Source organism: Triticum dicoccoides, chromosome 3A (genome assembly GCF_002162155.2).
Source record: "Triticum dicoccoides isolate Atlit2015 ecotype Zavitan chromosome 3A, WEW_v2.0, whole genome shotgun sequence".
NCBI lineage: Eukaryota > Viridiplantae > Streptophyta > Magnoliopsida > Poales > Poaceae > Triticum > Triticum dicoccoides.
In genome coordinates, this window is record NC_041384.1 from 589111846 (window position 1) to 589138368 (window position 26523).

Sequence of the window (26523 nt, forward strand, 5' to 3'; positions counted from 1 at the left end):
TCATGGCCATATCATGTCACATATTTTGATTGCATGTGATGTTTATATTTTATGCATCTTATTTTTCTTAGTACGACGGTAGCATTATAAGACGGTCCCACACTAAAATTTTAAGGTATAAGTATTTTCCCTGAGTATGCACTGCTATGATAGTTCGTCGTGTTGAGATGCCACGTGATGATCGGGTGTGATAAGCTCTACATTCAAATACAACAGGTGCAAGCCAGTTTTGCACACGCAGAATACTCGAGTTAAACTTGACGAGCCTAGTATATGCAGATATGGCCATGGAACACTGAGACCGAAACGTCGAGCGTGAATCATATAGTAGATATGATCAACATAGTGATGTTCACCATTGAAAACTACTCCATCTCACATGATGATCAGACATGGTTTAGTTGATATGGATCGCGTGATCATTTAGATGACTAGAGGGATGTCTATCTAAGTGGGAGTTCTTAAGTAATATAATTAGTTGAACTTTAATTTATCATCAACTTAGTCCTGATAGTATTTGCATAACTATGTTGTTGATCAATAGCTCGCGATGTAGCTCCCATTTATTTCTGATATGTTCCTAGAGAACAATAAGTTGAAAGATGATAGTAGCAATGATGCGGACTTGGTCCGTGATCTTAGGATTATCCTCATTGCCGCACAAAAGAATTATGTCCTTAATGCACCGCTAGGTGATAGACCTATTGCAGGAGCAGTTGCAGACGTTATGAACGTTTGACAAGCTCGGTATGATGACTACTTGATAGTTTAGTGCACCATGCTTTACGGCTTAGTGGAAGTGCTAGTGATCGACTAGAGGGGGGTGAATAGGCGATTTTTATGAAAGTCTTCAAAACATGGAAGTTTCGAAGACAAACGATAGAAATAAACCTATTATCATACAGCGGAAGGTAGACTACACTAACCAGGCCATAGTCAAGTATTCAATGAAGTGAAAGCACAACGACTAATAGCAACTAGGTAGTATAGATCAGGTAGGAAGATAGTGTGAAGCCAATCAGAACAAGCGGTCACTCAGTGAAGACAAACGATAATGCAATCATACAATGACTTCACTAGAGCCAACAGTAAGTAAAGGAATGGGAAGGATGAAACCAGTGACTCGTTGAAGACAATGATTTGTTGGACCAGTTCCAGTTGCTGTGACAACTGTACGTCTGGTTAGGGAGGCTGAGATTCAACTCAGAAGACTGTGTCTTCACCTTATTCCCCTTGAGCTAAGGACACCCAGTCCTCGCCCAATCACTCTGGTAAGTCTTCAAGGTAGACTTCCAAACCTTAACAGACTTCGTTCACCGGCGATCCACAATGACTCTTGGATGCTCAGAACACGACGCCTAACCGGCTGGAGGATTCATAGTCCTCAAGTGTAATAAGTCTTCAGATCACAACAGGAAGACTTAAGTGATGCCTAACACTCTTTGGCTTTGGGTGTTTAGGGCTTTATCCTCGCAAGGAATTCTCTCTCAAAGGCGTCGAGGTGGGTTGCTCTCAGACGACAAAAGACATACACTAACTCTGAGCAGCCAACCATTTATGGTTGTAGGGGTGGGCTATTTATAGCCACTAGGCAACCCGACCTGATTTGTCCGAAATGACCCTGGGTCACTAAGGAATTGACACGTGTTCCAACAGTCAGATTTCAAACACACATGGCAAATTTACTTGGGCCAAGCAAAGCTGACTTATCCAGCTCTGGATAAGATTTTCTCTCATTGTCTTCGCTCGAAGACATAGGATTTTTGGTTAAGCATCACTTCAGTCATTCTGACTGGTTCACTTGGACCCCACTTAACAGTACGGTGGTTCCTATGACTCAACAAAGAAGAAAAAGAACGACGAAACAACTAAGTCTTCGCGCTCCATAGTCTTCACTCGATGTCTTCTCTTGTCATAGTCTTCAATGTGACTGTCTTCACATACCACCTTTGACTTCAATCTCTTCATACAGTTTTAGGGGTCATCTCTGGTTGGAAAACCAAATCAATGAGGGACTTCTACCTGTGTTATCCTGCAATTCTCACAAACACATTAGTCCCTCAACCAGGTTTGTCGCCAATACTCCAAAACCAACTAGGGGTGGCACTAGATGCACTTACAATCTCCCCCTTTTTGGTGATTGATGACAAACTGGTTGAAGTTTTCAACGGGGAATAAAATATGTGAAATTGTAAAGGATAGGGTATTGTCTTCATAAGTTGCAAAGGCTCCCCCTGAAGATGTGCATATAAGTAATTTGCTCTTGGAATGCAAATGCACATGGCAGGTTGTACTTGTGGAGATCCTCTTCAATCTATGATGACAATTCATCATGCATGATATGATGGAACGAAGATAATGACATGCATAATGAAAAATCAACGTCTGCAAAATGATCTAAGTGCGGAATTTATCATCGCACATGCAGAATTTATCATCGCATCACAGAATAGCAAATAAGTAGCAGACGACCATCTAGTTTAAGTGTTACAACTCAAAGAACCAAATGTATCGAAAATGAGAGTTGTAAGCACTTGGAAAAGGTAGCAAAAAGTAAAGCAACCACCCATATGGACCCGCTTGAAGACTATCAACTCATATGCTTCTCCCCCTTTTGTCAGTAAGGACCAAAAAGGTTTGAAGACATAGAGCACCTACAAGTTCCCATGAGGTGCAGGTGAGGCAGCAGGGTCGTCGTTGAGGTCCGGTGGTGCAGAAGAACTTGGTGCAGTGTCGACACGCGCTGAAGTTGGAGGAGGTGAAGTTGCATCATCTTGGTCATCGATGACTCTGGCATTCACTATCACAGCTGAGGATGAGTAGTCAGAGTCTTCAAGTGAGGGAGTCCGAAGCAAGTGAGCATTTCTGGGAGGAGTTAAGTCAAACTTGAACCGTTTGGTGAAGCCATCGTCTTGCAGATCAGCTTCAGCACTAAGTAAGGTCAAACTCTTCCACGACCTCCGACAGGTTTCATGAGTGACAAAGGCATTCTTGGTGGCAAGATTGCGAATGCGGTTGACATCCACCAAGAGGCTTTGCATCTGAAGCTTAAGCCGGTCGTGATGTTTGTCCTATTTCTGATGCAGCGCGACGAGAAGCTCTCGGTCATTTAGGACACGAGATCGCCTTTGAGGCCTTTGCACAATGGTGCTACCAGTGGCATCAGTTTGAGCGCGAGGGGCACGTGTGTTACCAGCAAGAGAATAAACACAAGAAACTGGCAGAACTCCTTCAATAGGCTGGGTGAAGCTTTGGTGATCAACATTGTGAAGATAAATGGGATCCTTAGCCGGCTCTGGGTAAATAGTTTCAACTGAAAGATCAACCTCTGGCAAGAATATGAGATGATTGCACGCAGACGGCTGATAGTTGAAGGCAGAGTGACGCTTGATAAGACGCATGACCCATGGAGCATAGAATTTCAACCCAAAAATGTCGGAGCCAGATGCAGCCAACTGCCTGATGAAGAAGTCTTGAGCATTGAAGCTGATGCCATTGAAGATATAGAAAACCAAAGTCTTCATTGCTCCTTCAATCTTTGCTGCAGATGAATGTCCTTTAACAGGCCATAGAGTCTTCCTGATGATATGGTAAATGGTGCGAGGCAGGTACTCTAGGTCTTCAACAAAGAACTCAGATGAGTATTCAGCGTCGTGAGGCAGAGGCTTCATCATGCTCAGCATTTGACTCATGTTGGGTTCTGGCTTCTGAAAGAAGCTTTCCAAGGCATTTTGGTGTTGTTGACAACCTGGTCCATAGTATTCACCAGGAGTGGGCAGGCCTGTGAGCTCAATGATATCAAGAGCTTTAGCTTCATGATGGACATTGCCTGTCATCCACTCAAGGACCCAAGTCTTTGGATCCCTGTTGTAGCCTCGAATGTGAAGAGTTGCATAGAACTGTAGCAGAAGCTGTTCATTCCAGTGTTCCTTATCTGTGACAAACTGCATCGGTCCAGCATCTCTGAAGCAATCCAACGCTTCTTCAAGGCAGGGCAGGCCAGCTATAGCTTCAGAGTCGAGGCGCATATGTGGAAATATGCGCTCTTGATTGTATAGGATGCAGGAATAGTAGTTGCGCTGCTGATAGCTCCAGAACCGATCTGATGAAATGTGAGGTCTGGTATAAGGGTTCTTGGAGCTATTGAAGAAGGTGTTATGTGCCACGAAGCCATTCACATTGAAGACCCCAGGTGAAGTGGCAGTGCCTGGGAATCGTGGAAGTCTTGGCTTGGGCTTTTGGACTTGAGGTTTGTGCTCGACATGATATTCAAATTGTGGACCCGTAGCAGGTGGAGGAACCAGAACGGGCCAGCGGACCATAACAGGCTGACCATGATAAAATGCCAGCTCAATTGTATGAGGTCTTGGAGGGGGAACAGGAGCATTGGCATTGTCTTCCTGGGCTTCAGGGGCCACATTGGTTTCAGGTGCTTGTACCTCAGGTGCTTCAGCATTGACTTCGGGTGCTGCAGTGGCTTCAGATGCTTGCACTTCTTGCACCACAGTAGCTTCAGGCACCGTATTAGCTTCAGCCATGACGACGTCATTGGCTTCAACGGTGATGCTGGTGGCCACCTCAGGGTTGTTAACCTCCACTTCAGGAGCTGGAGGGTCGGACACGTTCTCCTCAAGAACAACATCTTGGTGGGACGGGGTGTAGCAACTCTTTCAACTCTTGGTGCTTCTTCTTCATCGGCTGATGTAGCCGGAATATCTTCAGCCATTTTGGCTTCGGACCCAGACACGTGCATAGTGGGAGTGACTTGGGGCCTTGGTCCTTTGCGAAGCCTGCGTAATGTTGGCGACGCTTGCGGAGATGGAGTACGCTGGGCCTCAAAGTCATCGTCTTCTTGCACTGGTGGGGTAGCTTGCGGTTGGGGAGAGCTTGGAGTGTCTTGTCGTTGTGGGTGATCAGCCCACGATGCATCCTGAGCAGTTGGCGTCAGAGGACGACCAATGCTGATGAGTTCGTTATGCGTGAGCATAGGCGATGATACCAATTGGTGCTCGATCTGAGGAAGGACTTCATCATCTTCAACATTGTTGTGAGGACCAATGTCTTCAGCTGCGGTGGGGTCAACAGCTGGATTGTCTTCAGCTTCAGGAGCCTCTGGAGAAGCAGGCTCATGAATTACCACTTGGCGTTCTTGATTTTCAGACATAGGACGAGCCACTAAGATTGGCTCGGCTTCAAGGGGCTCTGTGGGAGCAGCCCGATCTCTCTTCTTGGTTTTGCGTTTCTTAGTTGGAGGAGCATCATCAGTGGTGCCCTTGGTTTTGCGCTTTCTGGCTTCAGCTTCAGCAGCCCTTGTTTTCTTCAGTTCTGAAGCCACTGTGGGGACCTTAGGCTTCGAGCCTATCATATTGGCTGGGAAGACAATTGGATGTACTTCCTGCCTTGGTGCTTCGGGTTCTGCCACAGCTGGCTTCTTCTTCTTCTTGGCTGCCATTCTGGGGTCGATTCCTGGTCGCCCCAAGGCCTTGTACTTTTCAGCCTCATTGTATCCTTGGACACATTGAGCAGCAAGATCCTTCATGCGCTCATGAGAACCTTTGGCTTCTTCGCGTTTGGTTCGGAATGCTTCCTTAAGCTCATGCATCATGGTCTGGAAGTTCTAAATGTCTTCAACATTGAGCTTGGCCATGTGCTTCTTGAACTGAGCCTTTTAATAATCTATCTTATGCTTCAGTTCAACAATCTTCTGAGCTAGAGCCAGCTCAGCAGCAATGGCTCCATGGAAGGCAACGCTGAGGCCAATGGGAAGCTTAAGATCATCAAAGCTGACATTTGGACTGTCAAACCACTCATCAATGAATGTGTTGATGATTTCAACATCAAAGAGAGGAAGGTCATTGAAGATTTCTGCCTCTTGCTTGCTCTTGATCAACTGCTCAAGAGCATCATCGCCAAGATCGTCGTCGCTGGACAGATCAATGGTGTCATTGCGCAGAATAGCAGCAGCGGTCAGTGCTTGGCTAGTGGGTTGCAAGGGCATCTTCACTTTGGAGGGCTTGGAGATGCGTGAAAAATCTTCAGACTGCATACTGAGTTCAGGAGGTGCAGTGGCCAGAGGCTTCGCCCGTGAGACCTTTGATGCAGGGGCAGGCTTTGAAGCTTTAGGCTTTTTCAGCTTCTTTGGCTTCGATGGTGCAGGCGCTTCATCAAATTCAGGATCGTCTGCAGGTTGATCCATGACTGCCCCTTGAACCATAATATGAGTGATGAGACCTTCCAGGTTGTAGAAGGGGCCCAACAAGATTGGGTTCAGCTTCGCGTGAGCCATCAACACGAGGAGCACAGGGACCTGGGTTGAAGTCTAAGCCTCGCGACTTCTTGTTTTCTTTGGCCGAGTTCCTGGCAAACTGAAGGTTGCGCTTGAACAGATTGTCGTCACGACCCATAGCAGTGACAATGCGTCCGCATCTGCAGGCTGTGGTCCACGGACCATACAAGGATAGAATCCTTGTTCAATGGCTTCAGCTCTGGACCTGGGTTGAAGATTTTTGTATAGGATGTCTCCCCACGGTTGCATGATGGAATTCTTCTTAGCATACTCCTGGGTTACGAACCTGTACTTGAACCACTGTTCTGCCCAATATCTTCGAATCCATTGGATTCGAATTTTTCGCTGATTGTAGTCCTCCTCCGGATCTGTCTTGTATAGCTCATAGAGGTCAGGAGGCAAATCTCTTGAGGTGTTGCCACGATGTTGTATGCCACCCTTCCTTGCAGATTTTTCTGGTGCCATGAAGTTTAAACTGAAAGGCTTCAACACTGTCAAAGTCTACCGTCTACTGGTCAGACAGGAACTGGCTTCAGGAGAATTTATATGATGCTGTAAGAATTCTGCAAATGAATGCAGACTATGAGAACCAATGGATTCTCCCACGGACATGTACCTGTGATAGCATTAAGGTGCGAGGGAAGGGGAAGAGGTCATATGCATTCTCAGAAGATTTTGAAGATAAATCAGTTTAGAAGACATTGACCTCATAGTGCAAAGACATTCACTCATAGATAGAGAGTTGGTTCCAGATTTGTACGAATCCACGAATAAGTACAAGTGAGGAATCTAACTACTTTGTGAAGCATAAGTGAACATACTAGGCATATTATGATATGCAGTATGAAATAGATTCAACTTGTGTGAATAGAAACTGCTTGTGGTAGAAAATGATGAATTTATAGGATCAAAGGGGCCGTAAAAAGGAGATTTTATTTACCACACGAAGAACTGCTAGACGGAATGGGAGAGGAGGCCGAGCAGTTCGATCTTTCGTGCCCTAACTTTGCGACGAAGGACACCTACGGCGACGGCGGAGAAGACGATGTCCGCTGCCGGCGTGAAGACAGCGTCGGTGAGGTCGCGGCAGCGAAGCGCTTCGTCGCCAGCGTCGTCGAGGGCTAGCGGTGGCGCTAGGGTTTGTGCGACAGTGGAAGAAGGGATAATGACTATGGTGAGGCGTGTATTTATAGGGATAGGGACGGCATAGTGTTATTACACAGGTGCCCCTGGCGATTCTCATCTGAAGGACAGGTGGCCATCATGCAACACATCGGAGGTTGTTCCACGTTCCCATGCAGGCCTGGATTGTCGGGTGGTCGTTCCCACTTCTCCGGGTTTCAGGTGAAAGGATTTAGCATTGAAAACGGATTAATGTTTGTCTCTGTGTCTTCTGCTGACAAGGATGCAGAGAAGACATTTTGACAGTGTCAATAGAATGCATATGATTTGGATAGATAGACTTAGGAAAGAAGCATGGAGGGGTTAGGGTCCGATCACATTCACTTAGTTCAAAAGATTCAGCAAGAAGCCATAGCTATAAGTGAATGCTGTAGAGGACAGAAACCAAATCAGTATGTTGAAGATAAACATGAAGACATTTTAACATTGAAGACACACAAAATGCGAAGACTTTGCAAATGTAACGCCATGAGTAAAACACTTCAAAGGGAAAAAAATTGGTGGTGGCATTACCCATCGTATAGGAAATATTAGACCCAGACATGGCGCACAATTATCATGGCGCTCCAAAGTCAAATTCCATGTTAATATATTCACACTCAGAATGTAAGTCTTCGTTGATTGAAGATATACTTTACTTCGTGTGTTGCACATCTAAGTCATCAACATGCTTAAGTGTTAGGATGTGCGCCTGATCACAGGACATTTGAGGATTCCAAGATATTTAGCTCACACCGTAACTTGCAAAACCTCTTCTCATCCAAGGGCTTGGTGAAGATATCTGCCAATTGCTCTTCAGTGTTGACGTGTATGATATCAATATCTTCCTTCATAACATGATCTCTGAGAAAGTGATGACGAATTTCAATGTGCTTTGTCTTCGTGTGCTGAACTGGGTTGTTGGCATTCTTGATGGCACTTTTGTTGTCGCAGTAGAGTGGCACATGCTTCAGATGAATGCCATAGTCGTTGAGTGTTTGCTTCATCCATAGAAGCTGAGCGCAGCAAGATCCAGCAGCAATGTATTCAGATTCAGAAGTGGAAAGAGATACACAGTTCTGCTTCTTTGAAGACCAACATACAAGTGATTGTCCCATAAAATGACATGTGCCTGATGTAGACTTGCGATCCACCTTGTCACCAGTATAATCAGCATCCGAGAATCCAACTAGATCAAACTCTGAGCCCTTTGGATACCATAATCCTAGTGTTGGGGTGTGAGCCAAATATCTAAGAATTCGCTTCACAGCTAAGTGATACGATTCCTTTGGTGCCGCTTGGAACCGGGCACACATGCAAATACTAAGCATGATATCTGGCCTAGATGCACATAAATAAAGCAAAGAACCAATCATGGAGCGGTATACCTTTTGATCGAACTCTTTACCATTGTCGTTGGGACCCAGATGGTGTTTGGCTGGCATTGGCGTCATGTAGCCTTTGCAGTCTTGCATTCCAAATTTCTTCAGGCAATCTTTGAGGTATTTCTCTTGAGATATGAAGATGTCGTTGCATTGCTGATGTATTTGAAGACCAAGGAAGAACTTCAGCTCACCCATCATGGACATCTGATATTGCTCTTGCATCATATATCCAAACTTTTCACTGTATTTATGATTAGTGCAGCCGAAGATAATGTCATCCACATATATTTGGCACACAAACAGTTCACTATCATATGTCTTCGTGAAGAGAGTGGGATCCAGGGAACCAGGTTTGAAGCATTTGCTCTTTAGGAAGTCTTTGAGTGTGTCATACCAAGCCCGAGGGGCTTGTTTGAGGCCATACAGTGCCTTGTTGAGATTGTACACCATGTCGGGATGTTTTGGATCTTCAAAGCCAGGCGGTTGTGCAACATACACTTCTTCTTCAATCTTGCCATTGAGAAAAGCGCTCTTCACATCCATTTGATACAGAAGAATGTTATGATGATTTGCATAGGCCAGCAGTATGCGTATAGCTTCAAGCCTAGCCACAGGAGCAAATGTTTCATCGAAGTCAATCCCTTCAACTTGAGTATATCCTTGAGCAACGAGACAAGCTTTGTTTCTGGCAACTTGACCATGCTCATCTTGCTTGTTGCGATATATCCATTTAGTGCCTATTATATTGTGCTTACGAGGATCAGGATGCTTAACCAGTTCCCATACATTATTTAGCCCAAACTATTGAAGCTCTTCTTGCATAGCTTTAATCCATTCAGGTTCCATGAAGGCTTCATCAACTTTCTTGGGTTCAGATATTGAGACGAATGCGAAGTGCGAACAGAAGTTTGCTAGCTGTGTTGCCCTTGAACGAGTGAGTGGACCTAGTGCATTGATGTTATCAATTATCCTATCAATCTGTACTTCATTTGCAACACGAGGATGAATAGGACGAAGATTTTGCTCTTGCTGATCATTGTCATCGTTAGAAGGATTGTCTTCAGGCTGAGCATTGTCTTCAGGTTGATCAGGTGCAGAGATGATAAGTTCCTCTTCAGGCTGAGCTTGAGATGGTATGATTTCTCCAGTTCCCATAAGTTTGATTTATTCATTGGATGGAACTTCATCTAGCACATTTGGCAGGTGCTCTCTTTGCGAGCCGTTAGTCTCATCGAACCGCACATCCACAGTTTCAACCACTTTATAGTGAAAGAGGTTGAAGACCCTGTAGGAGTGTGAATCCTTTCCATATCCAAGCATAAAACCTTCATGTGCTTTCCGTGCAAATTTTGAAGTGTGATGTGGATCCTTGATCCAGCACCTGGCACCAAATACTCTGAAGTAACTGACATTTGGCTTCTTGCCAGTAAGGAGTTCATAGGATGTCTTGTTCAGAAGCTTGTGAAGATAAACACGGTTGATGATATGGCATGCAGTATCAATGGCTTCAGGCCAGAACTTTCTTGGAGTCTTGTATTCATCAAGCATCATCCGGGCCATCTCAATAAGTGTTCTGTTCTTGCATTCCACGATGCTTTTCTACTGCGGTGTGTATGGAGCTGAGAATTCATGTGTGATGCCCAAAGTATCAAGATAAGTGTCTAGGCCAGTGTTCTTGAATTCAATGCCATTGTCACTTCTGATGTTCTTGATCTTGACGCCATAGTTGTTCATGGCTCGATTGGCGAAGCATCTGAAGACATCCTGCACTTCAGTCTTGTAAAGGATTATATGCACCCAAGTATATCTTGAATAATCATCAACAATGACAAAGCCATAAAGACAAGCAGTAGTAGTAAGAGTTGAGTAATGAGTGGGACCGAAAAGGTCCATGTGGAGCAGTTCGAAGGGTTGAGTCGTTGTCATGATTGTCTTCGAGGGATGCTTGGTGATACGTCCATTTTGCATCATGCTTTTATATCGATATTTATTGCATTATGGACTGTTATTTCACTTTATGTCACAATACTTATGGCTATTCTCTCTTATTTTACAAGGTTTACATAAGGAGGGAGAATGCCGGCAGCTGGAATTCTGGGCTGGAAAAGGAGCAAATATTAGAGACCTAATCTACGCAACTCCAAAAGTCCTGAAACTCCACGGAACATCTTAAAATAAATAAAGAAAAATCCTCGCCAAAGATGAAGGCCAGGGGGGCCACACCCTGCTCACGAGGGTGGGGGGCGCCCCCCCTAGGGCGCGCCCCCTACCTCGTGGGCCCCCTAGTGGCTCTCCGACGTCCATATTCTCCTATATGAAGTCTTTCGATGAGAAAAAAATCAGAGGGAACTTTTCGGGACGAGACTCCGCCGCCACGAGGCGGAACCACTCTAGAGCTCCGGCAGAGCTGTTCTGCCGGGGATACTTCCCTCCGGGAGGGGGAAATCATCACCATCGTCATCACCAACGCTCCTCTCATCGGGAGAGGGCAATCTACATCAACATCTTCACCAGCACCATCTCATCTCCAAACCCTAGTTCATCTCTTTTATCCGATTCTTGTCTCAAAGTCCGGGATTGGTGCTAGTAGGTTGCTAGTAGTGTTGATTACTCCTTGTAGTTGATGCTAGTTGGTTTATTTGGTGGAATATCATAGGTTCAGATCCTATATGCATATTATTACCCCTCTGATTATGAACATGAATATGCTTTGTGAGTAATTACGTTTGTTCCTGAGGACAAGGGAGAAGTCTTGCTATTAGTAGTCATGTGAATTTGGTATTCGTTTGATATTTTGATAAGATGTATGTTGTCTAGCCTCTAGTGGTATTATGTGAACGTCGGCCACATGAATATGCTTTGTGAGTAATTACGTTTGGGAAGTAATAAGTAGATGATGGGTTGCTAGAGTGACAGAAGCTTAAACCCTAGTTTATGCGTTGCTTCGTAAGGGGCTGATTTGGATCCACATGTTTCATGCTATGGTTAGGTTTACCCCAATACTTTTGTTGTAGTTGCGGATGCTTGCAATAGAGGTTAATCATAAGTGGGATGCTTGTTCAAGTAATAACAACACCCAAGCACCGGTCCACCCACATATCAAATTATCAAAGTATCGAACGCGAATCACATGAACGTGATGAAAACTAGCTCAATGATATTCCCATGTGTCCTCGGGAGCGCTTTTCCTTATATAAGAGTTTGTTCCGGCTTGTCCTTTGCTACAAAAAGGATTGGGCCACCTTGCTGCACTTTATTTACTTTTGTTACTTGTTGCTCGTTACAATTTACCTTATCACAAAACTAATTGTTACCACTTATTTCAGTACTTGCAGAGAATACCTTGCTAAAAACCGCTTATCATCTCCTTCTGCTCCTCATGGGTTCGACACTCTTACTTATCGAAAGGACTACGATAGATCCCCAATACTTGTGGGTCATCAAGACTCTTTTCTGGTGCCGTTGCCGGGGAGTGTAGCGCCTTTGGTAAGGAAAAATTTATATATTGTGCTGAAATTTACTGTCACTTTTTACTATGGAAAGTAATCCTCCGAGGGGCTTGTTCGGGGTATCTTCACCCTGTCCAGTAGAGCAAAGAGTTGCTCCTCAACCTACTAAACCTATTGAAAATGAAACTCCTTTTGAATTTCCTTCGGGTATGATGGAAAAACTGCTAGCTAACCCTTTTACAGGAGATGGAACAAAGCATCCTGATGAGCATTTAATATATGTGGATGGAGTTTGTGGATTATTTAAGCTTGCAGGTATACCCGATGATGTTGCTAAGAAGAAGGTCTTCCCTTTATCTTTGAAGGGAGACGCATTGATATGGCATAGGCTATGTGATGATATGAGATCATGGAACTATAAAATATTGAAATTGGAGTTTCATCAAAAGTATTACCCTATGCATCTTGTTCATCGTGATCGCAATTATATATATAATTTCTGGCTTCGCGAAGGAGAAAGCATCGCTCAAGCTTGGGGGAGGCTTAAATCAATGTTATATTCATGCCCCAATCATGAGCTCTCGAGAGAAATAATTATGCAAAGTTTTTATGCTCGGCTTTCTCATAATAATCAAACCATGCTCGATACTTCTTGTGCTGGCTCTTTTATGATGAAGACTATTGAATTCAGATGGAATTTATTGGATAGAATTAAACACAAGTCTGAAGATTGGGACCTCGACGAAGGTAAGGAGTCCGGTATGACACCTAAGTTTGATTGTGTTAAATCTTTTATGGATACCGATATTTTCCGTAAGTTTAGCACTAAATATGGACTTGACTCTGAGATAGTAGCTTCTTTCTGTGAATCTTTTGCCCATAGAAGTAAAAGTAGCTGCACCTATTAAAGTTGAAGAAAAGACTGTCACTTATAATGATCATATTGTTCCTACTTCTTATGTTGAGAAACCTCCTTTCCCTGTTAGAATAAAGGATCATGCTAAAGATTCAACTGTTGTTCGTAAAAGCAATATTAGAACTTATACACCTCCTGAGCAAGTTAAAGTAGAACCTAATATTGCTATTGTTAAAGATCTCTTATCTGATAATATTGATGGGCATGTTATTAAGTTCGAAGGTGAAACTGCTTGAATTGCTAAACCTTGTGCTAAAGATAAACATAGACCTGTGGTAGGCGTGCCTGTTATTTCTGTTAAAATAGGAGATCATTGTTATCATGGCTTATGTGATATGGGTGCGAGTGCTAGTGTTATACCGCATACTTTATACGAAGAAATTAACAATGAAATTGCACCTGCTAAGCTAGAAGGTATTGATGTCACAATTAACTTTCCAATAGAGATACTATTTCACCAATTGTAATTGTTAGAGATGTTAAAGTCTTGTGTGGGAAAACTAAATATCCTGCTGATTTTCTTATTCTTACTTCTCCGCAAGATAGCTTTTGTCCCATTATATTTGGTAGACCCTTCTTGAACACTGTTAATGCTAGGATAGATTGCGAAAAGAATGTTGTTACTATTGGCTTGGATGATATGGTTCATGAGTTTAATTTCTCTAAATTTAGTAAACAACATCGTGAGGAAGAATTACCTAGTAAGGATGAGATTATTGGTCTTGCTTCTATTGTCGTACCTCCTAGTGATCCTTTAGAACACTATTTGCTAGACCATGAAAATGATATGTTCATGAATGAAAGAAGGGAAATAGATGAAGTATTCTTTAAACAGGAACCTATTCTGCAACAGAATTTGCCTATTGAAATTTTAGGGGATCCTCCTCCACACAAGGGTGATCCCGTGTTTGAGCTTAAACTGTTGCCTGATAATCTTAAATATACTTATCTTGATGAAAAGAAGATATATCATGTTATTATTAGTGCTAACCTTACAAAGCATGAAGAAGAAATATTATTGAAAACTCTGAAGAAGCACCGTGCTGCTATTGGATATACTCTTGATGATCTTAAGGGCATTAGTCCCACTCTATGTCAACATAAAATAAATTTGGAAGCAGATGCCAAACCAGTTCGTGATCCTCAACTACGTCTGAATCCTAAAATGAAAGAAGTGGTAAGAAAAGAAATACTCAAGCTTCTGGAGGCGGGTATAATTTATCCCGTTGCTGATAGTCAGTGGGTAAGTCATGTCCATTGTGTCCCTAAGAAGGGAGGTATTACTGTTGTTCCTAATGATAAAGATGAATTGATTCCACAAAGAATTATCACAGGTTATAGGGTGGTAATTGATTTCCGCGAATTAAATAAAGCTACTAAGAAAGATCATTACCCCTTACCTTTTATTGATCAAATGCTAGAAAGATTATGCAAACATACACACTATTTCTTTCTAGATGGTTATTCTGGTTTCTCTCAAATACCTGTGTCGGCTAGTGATCAATCAAAGACTACTTTTACATGCCCTTTTGGTACTTTTGCTTATAGACGTATGCCTTTTGGTTTATGTAATGCACCTGCTACCTTTCAAAGATGCATGATGGCTATATTCTCTGACTTTTGTGAAAAGATTTGTGAGATTTTCATGGACGATTTTTCCGTCTATGGTTCCTCTTTTGATGATTGCTTGAGCAATCTTGATCGAGTTTTGCAGAGATGTGAAGAAACTAATCTTGTCTTGAATTGGGAAAAGTGCCACTTTATGGTTAACTAAGGTATTGTCTTGGGGCACAAAGTTTCTGAAAGAGGTATTGAAGTTGATAAAGCCAAGGTCGATGCTATTGAAAAGATGCCATGTCCCAAGGACATCAAAGGTATAAGAATTTTCCTTGGTCGCGCCGGATTTTACAGGAGGTTCATTAAGGACTTCTCAAAAATTTCTCGGCCTCTGACTAATTTATTGCAAAAAGATATACCATTTGTCTTTGATGATGATTGTGTAGAAGCATTTGAAATACTTAAGAAAGCATTAGTCTCTGCACCTGTTGTTCAGCCACCTGGTTGGAATTTACCCTTTAAAATTATGTGTGATGCTAGTGATTATGCTGTAGGTGCTGTTCTAGGGCAAAGAGTTGATAAGAAATTAAATGTTATTTATTATGCTAGTAAGACTCTAGACAATGCTCAAACAAATTATGCTACTACTGAAAAAGAGCTTTTAGCAGTTGTATTTGCTTGTGATAAGTTCAGACCTTATATTGTTGATTCTAAAGTAACTATTCACACTGATCATGCTGCTATCTTATGGAAAAGAAAGATGCTAAACCTAGACTTATTAGATGGGTTCTCTTGTTACAAGAATTTGATTTGCATATTGTTGATAGAAAGGGAGCTGAGAACCCCGTTGCAGACAACTTGTCTAGGTTAGAGAATGTTCTTGATGACCCACTACCTATTAATGATAGCTTTCCTGATGAACAATTAAATGTTATAAGTACTTCTCGTAGTACTCCATGGTATGCTGATTATGCTAATTATATTGTTGCTAAGTTTATACCACCTAGCTTCACCTACCAGCAAAAGAAAAAGTTTTTCTATGACTTGAGACATTACTTTTGGGATGACCCACATCTTTATAAAGAAGGAGTAGATGGTGTTATTATACGTTGTGTACCTGAGCATGAACAGGAACAGATCGTACTCAAGTGTCACTCCGAGGCTTATGGAGGATACCACACTGGAGATAGAACTGCACATAAGGTATTGCAATCTGGTTTTTATTGGCCTACTCTCTTCAAGGATGCCCATAAGTTTGTCTTGTCTTGTGATGAATGTCAAAGAATTGGTAATATTAGTAGACGTCAAGAAATGCCTATCAATTATTCTCTTGTTATTGAACCATTTGATGTTTGGGGCTTTGATTATATGGGACCTTTTCCTGCCTCTAATGGATACACACATATTCTAGTGGCTGTTGATTACGTTACTAAGTGGGTAGAAGCTGTTCCAACTAGTAGTGTTGATCATAACACTTCTATAATGCTTAAAGAAGTTATTTTTCCGAGGTTTGGAGTCCCTAGATATTTAATGACTGATGGTGGTTCACACTTTATTCATGGTGCTTTCCGTAAAATGCTTGCTAAATATGATGTTAATCATAGAATTGCATCTCCTTATCACCCTCAGTCTAGTGGTCAAGTAGAGTTGAGCAATAGAGAGCTCAAATTAATTTTGCAAAAGACTGTTAATAGGTCTAGAAAGAATTGGTCCAAAAAACTTGATGATGCATTGTGGGCTTATAGAACTGCATACAAAAATCCTATGGGTATGTCTCCGTATAAAATGGTTTATGGAAAAGCATGTCACTTACCTCTCGAACTAGAACATAAGGCGTATTGGGCTATTAAAGAGCTCAACTATGATTTTAAACTTGCCGGTAAGAAGAGGTTATTTGATATTAGCTCACTTGATGAATGGAGAACCCAAGCTTATGAAAATGCCAAGTTGCTTAAAGAAAAAGTTAAAAGATGGCATGACAAAAGGATACAAAAGCGTAAGTTTAATGTAGGTGATTATGTATTGCAATACAACTCTCGTTTAAGATTTTTTGCAGGAAAACTTCTCTCTAAATGGGAAGGCCCCTATGTTATCGAAGAGGTCTATCATTCCGGTGCCATAAAGATCAACAACTTCGAGGGCACAAATCCGAAGGTGGTAAACGGTCAAAGAATCAAACATTATATCTCAGGTAATCCCATAAATGTTGAAACCAATATTATTGAAACCGTAACCCCGGAGGAATACATAAGGGACACTTTCCGAAACGTTTCATACTCCGAAAAGGAACAGGTATGTGGTACGGTAAGTAAACCGACTCCAAAACAATTTTTAAAGCAATATTTCTCTGTTTTGGAATATTTAGAAAAATCAAAAAATAAGTAGCAGCCCGGGAAGGACATGAGGGCCCCACGAGGGTGGTGGGCGCGCCCTACCCCTCTGGGCACGCCCCCTACCTCGTGAGCACCTTGTGTGCCTTCCAAACTCTGTTTTCTTGCATGATACGTATTTTGGTCGGTAAAAATTCATTATATATTCTCCCGAAGGTTTTGACTCCCGTATCATGCAAATATCCTCTGTTTTTGTTTCGAGTTGTCCTGTTGCAGATCAAATCAACATGTCTTCCCAGGATTCGGAAGGAGAAAGCTATGTGGATGATTACTTAGCAAATCCCAAGGTCTATGGATATGTGGAACACGATGGATGGACCACAGAGGAAGAACAGGACTATGAACCCAAGGGGAAGGAGGAAACGAGCTCAGATGAAGATGAAGCACCATTACCTCAACCTGGGGACATGCACGTGGAGTTCAAAAAGTCAAGTATCCCTGATAGGGTAAAGAAACCCAAGTTCGAGTTTATCCCTTTTCCTCTCTTGCAGGAAAATAAGCAGGACCTATGCAAAAAGATATTAACCCTGGAGTTGGAGATTGATGATCTGAGGGATCAAAATGCCGTCCTCAAGCGCAAATTAAGGGAGAAGCCTCAGCCATCAACTAAGCCAACATCACCTCCACCTTCTTCACCAACCAAGGAGATATAATCACATGGGTATGGGCACTCCCCTTGGCAACTGCCAAGCTTGGGGGAGGTGCACCGGTATCGTATCACAATCACAACTCCTATCTTTACCGTTTTTTCTTAGTTCAATCCTATTAGTAGTATCTTGATCTAGTAGAATAAAATTATGGCATCATCTAGTTTTGAGTTTTGCTTTTTGATCTCTCTATGTAATCGAGTCCGTGAGTTATATATAATAAAGATTAGTGTTGAGTCAAGGGCTTGATTATTTTGCCATGATCTGGGGTGAATAAAAGAAGAAGAAAAGAATAAAAAGAAACAAAAAGTCCATATTGATCTTATCGAGAGTAATGACTTCACATAGAAAGACTATGATGATTAAAAGTTGTTGGGAGTTGGCAGACATAGCTTTGGTCATTGTTGCAATTAATAGGAAGTAATAAGGAAAGAGAGGTTTTCACATATAGATATATTATCATTGACATCTTTTATGATTGGGAGCACTCATTAAAATATGACATGCTAAAGAGTTGATGTTGGACAAGAAAGACAATGAAATGAGTTATGTCTTTCTTATATCTGAGATAAAGTATGTTCTCATGGATCCTCTAACTTGTTGAGCTTGCATTTCCCCTCTGCTAGCCAAATTCTCAGCACCAAGTAGAAATACTACTTGTGCTTCCAAATACCCTTAAACCAGTTTTGCCATGAGAGTCCACCATATCTACCTATGGATTGAGTAAGATCCCTCAAGTAAGTTGTCATCGGTACAAAGCAATAAAATTTTCTCTAAATATGTATGATTGATTGGTGTGGGAGAAATAAGCTTTATACGATCTTGTGATGTGGAAGTAATAAAAGCGACAGACTGCATAATAAAGGTTCATATCACAAGGGGCAATATAAAGTGACGTTCTTTCGCATTGAGATTTTGTGCATCCAACCATAAAAGCGCATGGCAACCTCTGCTTCCCTCTGCGAAGGGCCTATCTTTTATTATTATCTTCTACCTTATGCAAGAGTCATGGTGATCTTCACCTTTTCTTTTTCATTTTATCCTATGGCAAGCTCAGCATGTTGGAAAGAACAGGATATATATATCTAATTGGATGTAGGGGAGCATGAACCATTATTGTTGACATTACCCTTGAGGTAAAAGGTTGTGAGGCAAAACTATAAGCCCCTATCTTTCTCTGTGTCCGATTAAAACTCCATAACCACAAGTATTGCGTGAGTGTTAGCAATTATGGAGGACTAAATGATAGTTGAGTATGTGGACTTGCTTTTTAGCTCTCACATAGACTCTTTCCGATGTTATGATAAATTGCAATTGCTTCAATGACTGAGATTATAGTTTGTCGGAGCCCAATAAGGTTTATGATTTATACTTTTGCATTGTGAATAGATCATCACTTGAACATAAGTAATCATATGACAAAATCTATATATGTTGATGTTATGAGAATAATCATGATGCCTTCATGTTCATATTTTATTTTTATCGACGCCTCTACCTCTAAACATGAGGACATATTTATTGTTGTCGGCTTTTCGCTTGAGGACAAGCGAGGTCTAAGCTTGGGGGAGTTGATACGTCCATTTTGCATCATGCTTTTATATCGATATTTATTGCATTATGGACTATTATTTCACTTTATGTCACAATACTTATGGCTATTCTCTCTTATTTTACAAGGTTTACATAAGGAGGGAGAATGCCGGCAGCTAGAATTCTGGGCTGGAAAAGGAGCAAATATTAGAGACCTAATCTGCGCAACTCCTAAAGTCCTGAAACTCCACGGAATATCTTAAAATAAATAAAGAAAAATCCTTGCCAAAGATGAAGGCCAGGGGGCCCACACCCTGCTCACGAGGGTGGGGGCGCCCCGCGCCCCCCTACCTCGTGGGCCCCCTGGTGGCTCTCCGACGTCCATCTTCTCCTATATGAAGTCTTTCGATGAGAAAAAAATCAGAGGGAACTTTTCGGGACGAGACTCCGCCGCCACGAGGCGGAACCTTGGTGGTACCAATCTAGAGCTCCGACAGAGCTGTTCTGCCAGGGATACTTCCCTTCGGGAGGGGGAAATCATCACCATCGTCATCACCAACGCTCCTCTCATCGGGAGAGGGCAATCTCCATCAACATCTTCACTAGCACCATCTCATCTCCAAACCCTAGTTCATCTCTTTTATCCAATTCTTGTCTCAAAATTCGGGATTGGTGCTAGTAGGTTGCTAGTAGTGTTGATTACTCCTTGTAGTTGATGCTAGTTGGTTTATTTGGTGGAAGATCATATGTTCAGATCCTATATGCATATTATTACCCCTCTGATTATGAACATGAATATGCTTTGTGAGTAATTATGTTTGTTCCTGAGGACAAGGGAGAAGTCTTGCTATTAGTAGTCATGTGAATTTGGTATTCGTTTGATATTTTGATAAGATGTATGTTATCTAGCCTCTAGTGGTGTTATGTGAACGTCGACTACATAACACTTCACCATTATTTGGGCCTAGAGGAAGGCATTGGGAAGTAATAAGTAGATGATGGGTTGCTAGAGTGACAGAAGCTTAAACCCTAGTTTATGCGTTGCTTCGTAAGGGGCTGATTTGGATCCACGTGTTTCATGCTATGGTTAGGTTTACCTTAATACTTTTGTTGTAGTTGCGGATGCTTGCAATAGAGGTTAATCATAAGTGGGATGCTTGTTCAAGTAAGAACAGCACCCAAGCACCGGTCCACCCACATATCAAATTATCAAAGTATCGAACGCGAATCATATGAACGTGATGAAAACTAGCTTGATGATATTCCCATGTGTCCTCGGGAGCGCTTTTCCTTATATAAGAGTTTGTTCCAGCTTGTCCTTTGCTACAAAAGGATTGGGCCACCTTGCTGCACTTTATTTACTTTTGTTACTTGTTGCTCATTACAATTTACCTTATCACAAAACTATCTGTTACCACTTATTTCAGTACTTGTAGAGAATACCTTGCTGAAAACCGCTTATCATTTCCTTCTGTTCCTCGTGGGTTCGACACTCTTACTTATCGAAAGGACTACGATAGATCCCCTATACTTGTGGGTCATCACTTGGCCCTCGTCATCTTTCCAGCTTCACAGGCACCGCATAAGTGATCCTTCTTGAACTTGACGCCCTCGATGCCTATGACATGCTTCTTCCTTGCAAGAGTGTGCAAGTTCCTCATGCCAGCATGCCCTAGCCTCCGATGCCAGAGCCAGCATTCAGAATCTTTTGCTATAAGACATACGGCTAGTTGTGGTCGTGCTGATAAATCTACCACGTACAAATCATCTTTCCGATACCCTTCAAAGACTAGAGACTTGTCAGATTCCATTAGAACAAGGCAACGATATTTTCCAAATATCACAATCATGTTTAAATCACAAAGCATCGAGACAGACATAAGTTGAAACCAAGGGATTCAACAAGCATTACTTTATCCATGTGTTGATCCCTTGAGATTGCAACTCTACCTAGACCCAATACCTTGCTTTTACCTGTGTCAGCAAATGTGATGTGACTTTTGTCAGATGGACGTAAAGTTGAGTCCATGAGAAGACTTCGCTTGCCAGTCATGTGATTAGTACACCCACTATCAATAATCCATTCTGAAGCAGCTGGTGTCGTACCCTACAGTGCAGTTAGGGGGATAGGCTTCACGAAGAGAATTGTGAAGCATAAACATTTGACGAGCAAGTGGATTATGAAAGCTTAGATCGAGGTTAGGACTGATAGGGCAAGTAGCAAGCGACTCAAGAACAAAATACATAATAAGACCATTTGGGAATTTGATCTTGCGCCCTACAAGATGTTTAAGGTCCCCAGCAATAGCTTCAGACGAATTTGATTCTCGGCTGGAGACCTTTCCCTGCAAAAGAGAGTTAAGCTTTCTTAGCCACCCACATTTTCAAGGGTGGCTTCGAAGCAATGAGTCTAAGTGCAGCATCTGAGAACTTTGGCTTTGGAGCCCTAGCAAAAAGTCTTGCAGGTGGACAATAGTACTCATAAGAATAAGCAGAGTAGTTCTTGGTCTTATGAACATGGCGGTTTGATGAAACGCGCTCATATTCATAGGCCTGAGTATGGCTTCCCTGCAAAATATTTGCATTAGTGCGACTCAGGTGAGTCCTTTGTCTACATGAAGCCTTTGGACCATATGAAGCCTGTGGTCTGGGGTTTGTCTTCTTCACTTGTGGTGTGATGACGACATTCACAGGAAGATTCTCCAACAACCTTTTCGGCACCCAGACTTTCTTCATAGGTGGCCCATTCCTGCAGCTAGTACCAATATACCTGGCAAGCACTTCACCATTCTGATTATTAAACAGTTTATAGTTTGCATCAAAGGATTCATCAATAACAATGGGATTAGCACAATTGAAGCCTGACAGGGTGGATGGATCCATTGAGGGTTCCTTTGCAGCAACCCATGTGGTTTTGGGGTACTGCTCAGGTTTCTAGTAAGAGCCATCAACATTCATTTTCCTTTCAAACCCAAGACCCTCTTTCCTAGGGTTTCGGTTCAGGATCTGATTTTTTAGAACATCACATAGTATCTGATGCCCTTTGAGACTTTTGTACATCCCTGTTTCAAGCAATGTCTTCAACCTTGCATTTTCATCAGCAATAGCAGTGGTATCATCAGCAGAGGGGTTAGTTACCACATCAACAGTTGAAGATATTGCAATAGTAGCAGCAGTAGAACACCCAGCAACAGAAGTAGCGTTGTCACGCTCAATGCATTTAAGACATGGTGGTTCAAATCCTTCCTGAGCGGAACTGATCTGTTTGGCGCGAAGTGACTCATTTTCGTTTTGAAGATCTTCATGAGCCGCTCTCAATTTCTCAAGATCTTGCTTCCTTTGAAGATAATCATAGGAAAGCTTTTCATGAGTTGTTGACAGCGTTTCATGACGACTTTCAAGTTCCTCATACTTAACATGAAGATTTTTTATGTCTTCAATTAAGGACTGAGATCGAGCCATTTCAGCGTCTAATAGGTCATCGCTTTTGTCTAATAGTTTTTGAATATGTTCCATAGCTTTCTGTTATTCAGTTGCAATTTTAGCAAGTGTTTTGTAGCTGGGTTTGGAACCACAATCAGAGTCATCTTCACTGGATGTTTGATAGTGAGTAGTGCGTGTGTTTACCTTGGCACCGTGTGCCATGAAGCAGTAGGTGGGAGCGGAGTAGTCATTGTCATTTGCATCGGTGTCGGTGATGAAGTCATTGTCTTCGGTGTTGAAGATGGACTTGGCAACGTATGTTGTAGCTAGACTTGCAACGCCAGAATCAGACTCCTCCTCAGAATCCACCTCCGCCTCCTCAGAAGCGGACTCCTCTTCTGAATCCATTTCCTTGCCAACAAACGCACGAGACTTGCCAGATGAGCTCTTCTTGTGTGATGAAGACTTTGAGGAAGACTTGGAAGAAGACTTTGAGTATTTCTTCTTCTTCTTGTCGTCAGAATCATACTCCTTGCTCTTCTTCTTGTTGTTGTTCTCATTGTCCCACTGCGGACACTCAGAGATGTAGTGGCCAGGTTTCTTGCACTTGTGACATGTTCTCTTCTTGTAGTCATGAGCAGAAGCTTCATCATTCCTTGAGCTTGATCGTGAAGACTTTCTGAGGCCTTTCTTTTTGGTGAATTTTTGGAACTTCTTCACAAGCATAGCAAGCTCCTTTCCAATGTCTTCAGGATCATCAGAACTGCTGTCAGATTCTTCTTCAGATGAGGAGACAGCTTTTGCCTTCAAGGCACGAGTTCGCCCATAGTTGGGACTGTAGATATCTCTTTTCTCAGAAAGCTGAAACTCATGTGTGTTGAGACTCTCAAGTATGTTAGATGGATCGAGTGTCTTGAAGTCAGGACATTCTTGAATCATCAGGGCTAGGGTGTCAAACGAGCTATCAAGTGATCTCAGGAGTGTCTTGACGACTTCATGCTTGGTGATCTCAGTAGCGCCGAGGGCTTGAAGCTCATTTGTGATGTCAGTGAGTCGATCAAACGTGAGCTGGACATTCTCATTGTCGTTTCTCTTGAAGTGGTTGAAGAGGTTGCAAAGGACATTGATTCTCTGATCTCTCTGGGTTGAGACGCCTTCATTGACCTTGGAGAGCCAGTCCCAGACTAGCTTAGATGTTTCCAAAGCACTCGCACGGCCATATTGTCCTTTGGTCAGGTGACCATAGATGATGTTCTTGGCAGTGGAGTCCAGTTGAACGAACTTCTTGACATCAGTAGCAGTGACACCTTCACCAGCCTTGGGAACGCCATTCTTGACGACATACCATAGGTCGACATCAATGGCTTCAAGATGCATGCGCATCTTATTCTTCCAGTAGGGATATTCAGTTCCATCGAAGACTGGGCACGCAGCGGAGACTTTGATTATCCCTGCAGTCGACATAGCTAAAACTCCAGGTGGTTAAATCGAATCACACAGAACAAGGGAGTACCTCGCTCCAATTGAAAGTGCTAGTGATCGACTAGAGGGGGGTGAATAGGCGATTTTTATGAAAGTCTTCAAAACATGGAAGTTTCAAAGACAAGCGATAGAAATAAACCCATTATTGTGCAGCGGAAGGTAGACTACACTAAGCAGGCCATAGTCAAGTATTCAATGAAGTGAAAGCACAATGACTAATAGCAGCTAGGCAGTATAGATCAGGTAGGAAGATAGTCTGAAGCCAATCAGAACAAGTGGTTACTCAGTGAAGACAAACGATAATGCAATCATACAATGACTTCACTAGAGCCAACAGTAATTAAAGGAATGGGAAGGATGAAACCAGTGACTCGTTGAAGACAATGATTTGGCGGACCAGTTCCAGTTGCTGTGACAACTGTACATCTGGTTAGGGAGGCTGAGATTCAACTCAGAAGACCGTGTCTTCACCTTATTCCCCTTGAGCTAAGGACACCCAGTCCTCGCCCAATCACTCTGGTAAGTCTTCAAGGTAGACTTCCAAACCTTCACAGACTTCATTCACCGGCGATCCACAATGACTCTTGGATGCTCAGAACGCGACGCCTAACCGGCTGGAGGATTCATAGTCCTCAAGTGTAATAAGTCTTCAGATCACACAGACAGGAAGACTTAAGTGATGCCTAACACTCTTTGGCTCTGGGTGTTTAGGGCTTTATCCTCGCAAGGAATTCTCTCTCAAAGGCGTTGAGGTGGGTTGCTCTCAAACGACAAAAGCCGTACACTAACTCTGAGCAGCCAACCATTTATGGTTGTAGGGGGTGGGCTATTTATAGCCACTAGGCAACCCGACCTGATTTGTCCGAAATGACCCTGGGTCACTAAGGAACTGACACGTGTTCCAACGGTCAGATTTCAAACACACATGGCAACTTTACTTGGGCTACAAGCAAAGCTCACTTATCCAACTCTAGATAAGATTTGCTCTCATTGTCTTCGCTTGAAGACATAGGATTTTTGGTTAAGCATCACTTCAGTCATTCTGACTGGTTCACTTGGACCCCACTTAACAGTACGGTGGTTCCTATGACTCAACAAAGAAGAAAAAGAACGACGAAACAACTAAGTCTTCGCGCTCCATAGTCTTCACTCGATGTCTTCTCTTGTCATAGTCTTCAATGTGATTGTCTTCACATACCACCTTTGACTTCAATGTCTTCATACATTTTAAGGGTCATCTCTGGTGGGAAAACCGAATCAATGAGGGACTCCTACATGTGTTATCCTGCAATTCTCACAAACACATTAGTCCCTCAACCAGGTTTGTCGTCAATACTCCAAAACCAACTAGGGGTGGCACTAGATGCACTTACACTTAGAATCGGGACTTCAAAAATGTTTTAAACGCCACAGAGCATATAAGATGTTCCAAGAGTTGAAATTGGTATTTCATACTCATGCCCGTGTCCAGAGGTATGAGACCTCTGATAGTACTTTGCAAGATGGAGGAGAATAGCTCAACCAGTGAGCATGTGCTCAGATTGTCTGGGTACTACAATTTCTTGAATCAAGTGGGAGTTAACCTTCCAGATAAGATATCAATTGACAAAGTTCTCTAGTCACTATCACCAAGTTACTAGAACTTCGTGATGAACTATAATATGCAAGGGATAATGAAAACGATTCCCGAGCTCTTCATGATACTGAAATCGGCGAAGGTAGAAATCAAGAAAGAGCATTAATTGTTGATGGTTAACAAGACCACTAGTTTCAAGAAAAGGGCAAAGGGAAAGAAAGGGAACTTCAAGAAGAATGGCAAGCTAGTTGCCACTCCCATGAAGAAGCCCAAAGCTAGACCCAAGCCTGAAACTGAGTGCTTCTACTGCAAAGGAAATGGTCACTAGAAGTGGAACTGCCCTAGATACTTGGCGGATAAGAAGGATGGCATAGTGAACAATGGTATATTGGATATTTGGATATACATTTTATTGATGTGTACTTTACTAGTGTTTATAGCAACCCCTCGGTATTTGATACTGGTTCAGTTGCTAAGAGTAGTAACTCGAAACATGAGTTGCAAAACAAACAAAGACTAGTTAAGGGCGAGGTGATGATGTGTGTTGGAAGTGATTCCAAGGTTGATAAGATCACCATCGCACTCCCTTTACCTTCGGGATTAGTGTTAAAGCTAAAATAAATGTTATTTGGTGTTTGCGTTGAGCATGAATATGATTGGATCATGTTTATTGCAATACGGTTACTCGTTTAAGTCAAAGAATAATTGTTGTTCTATT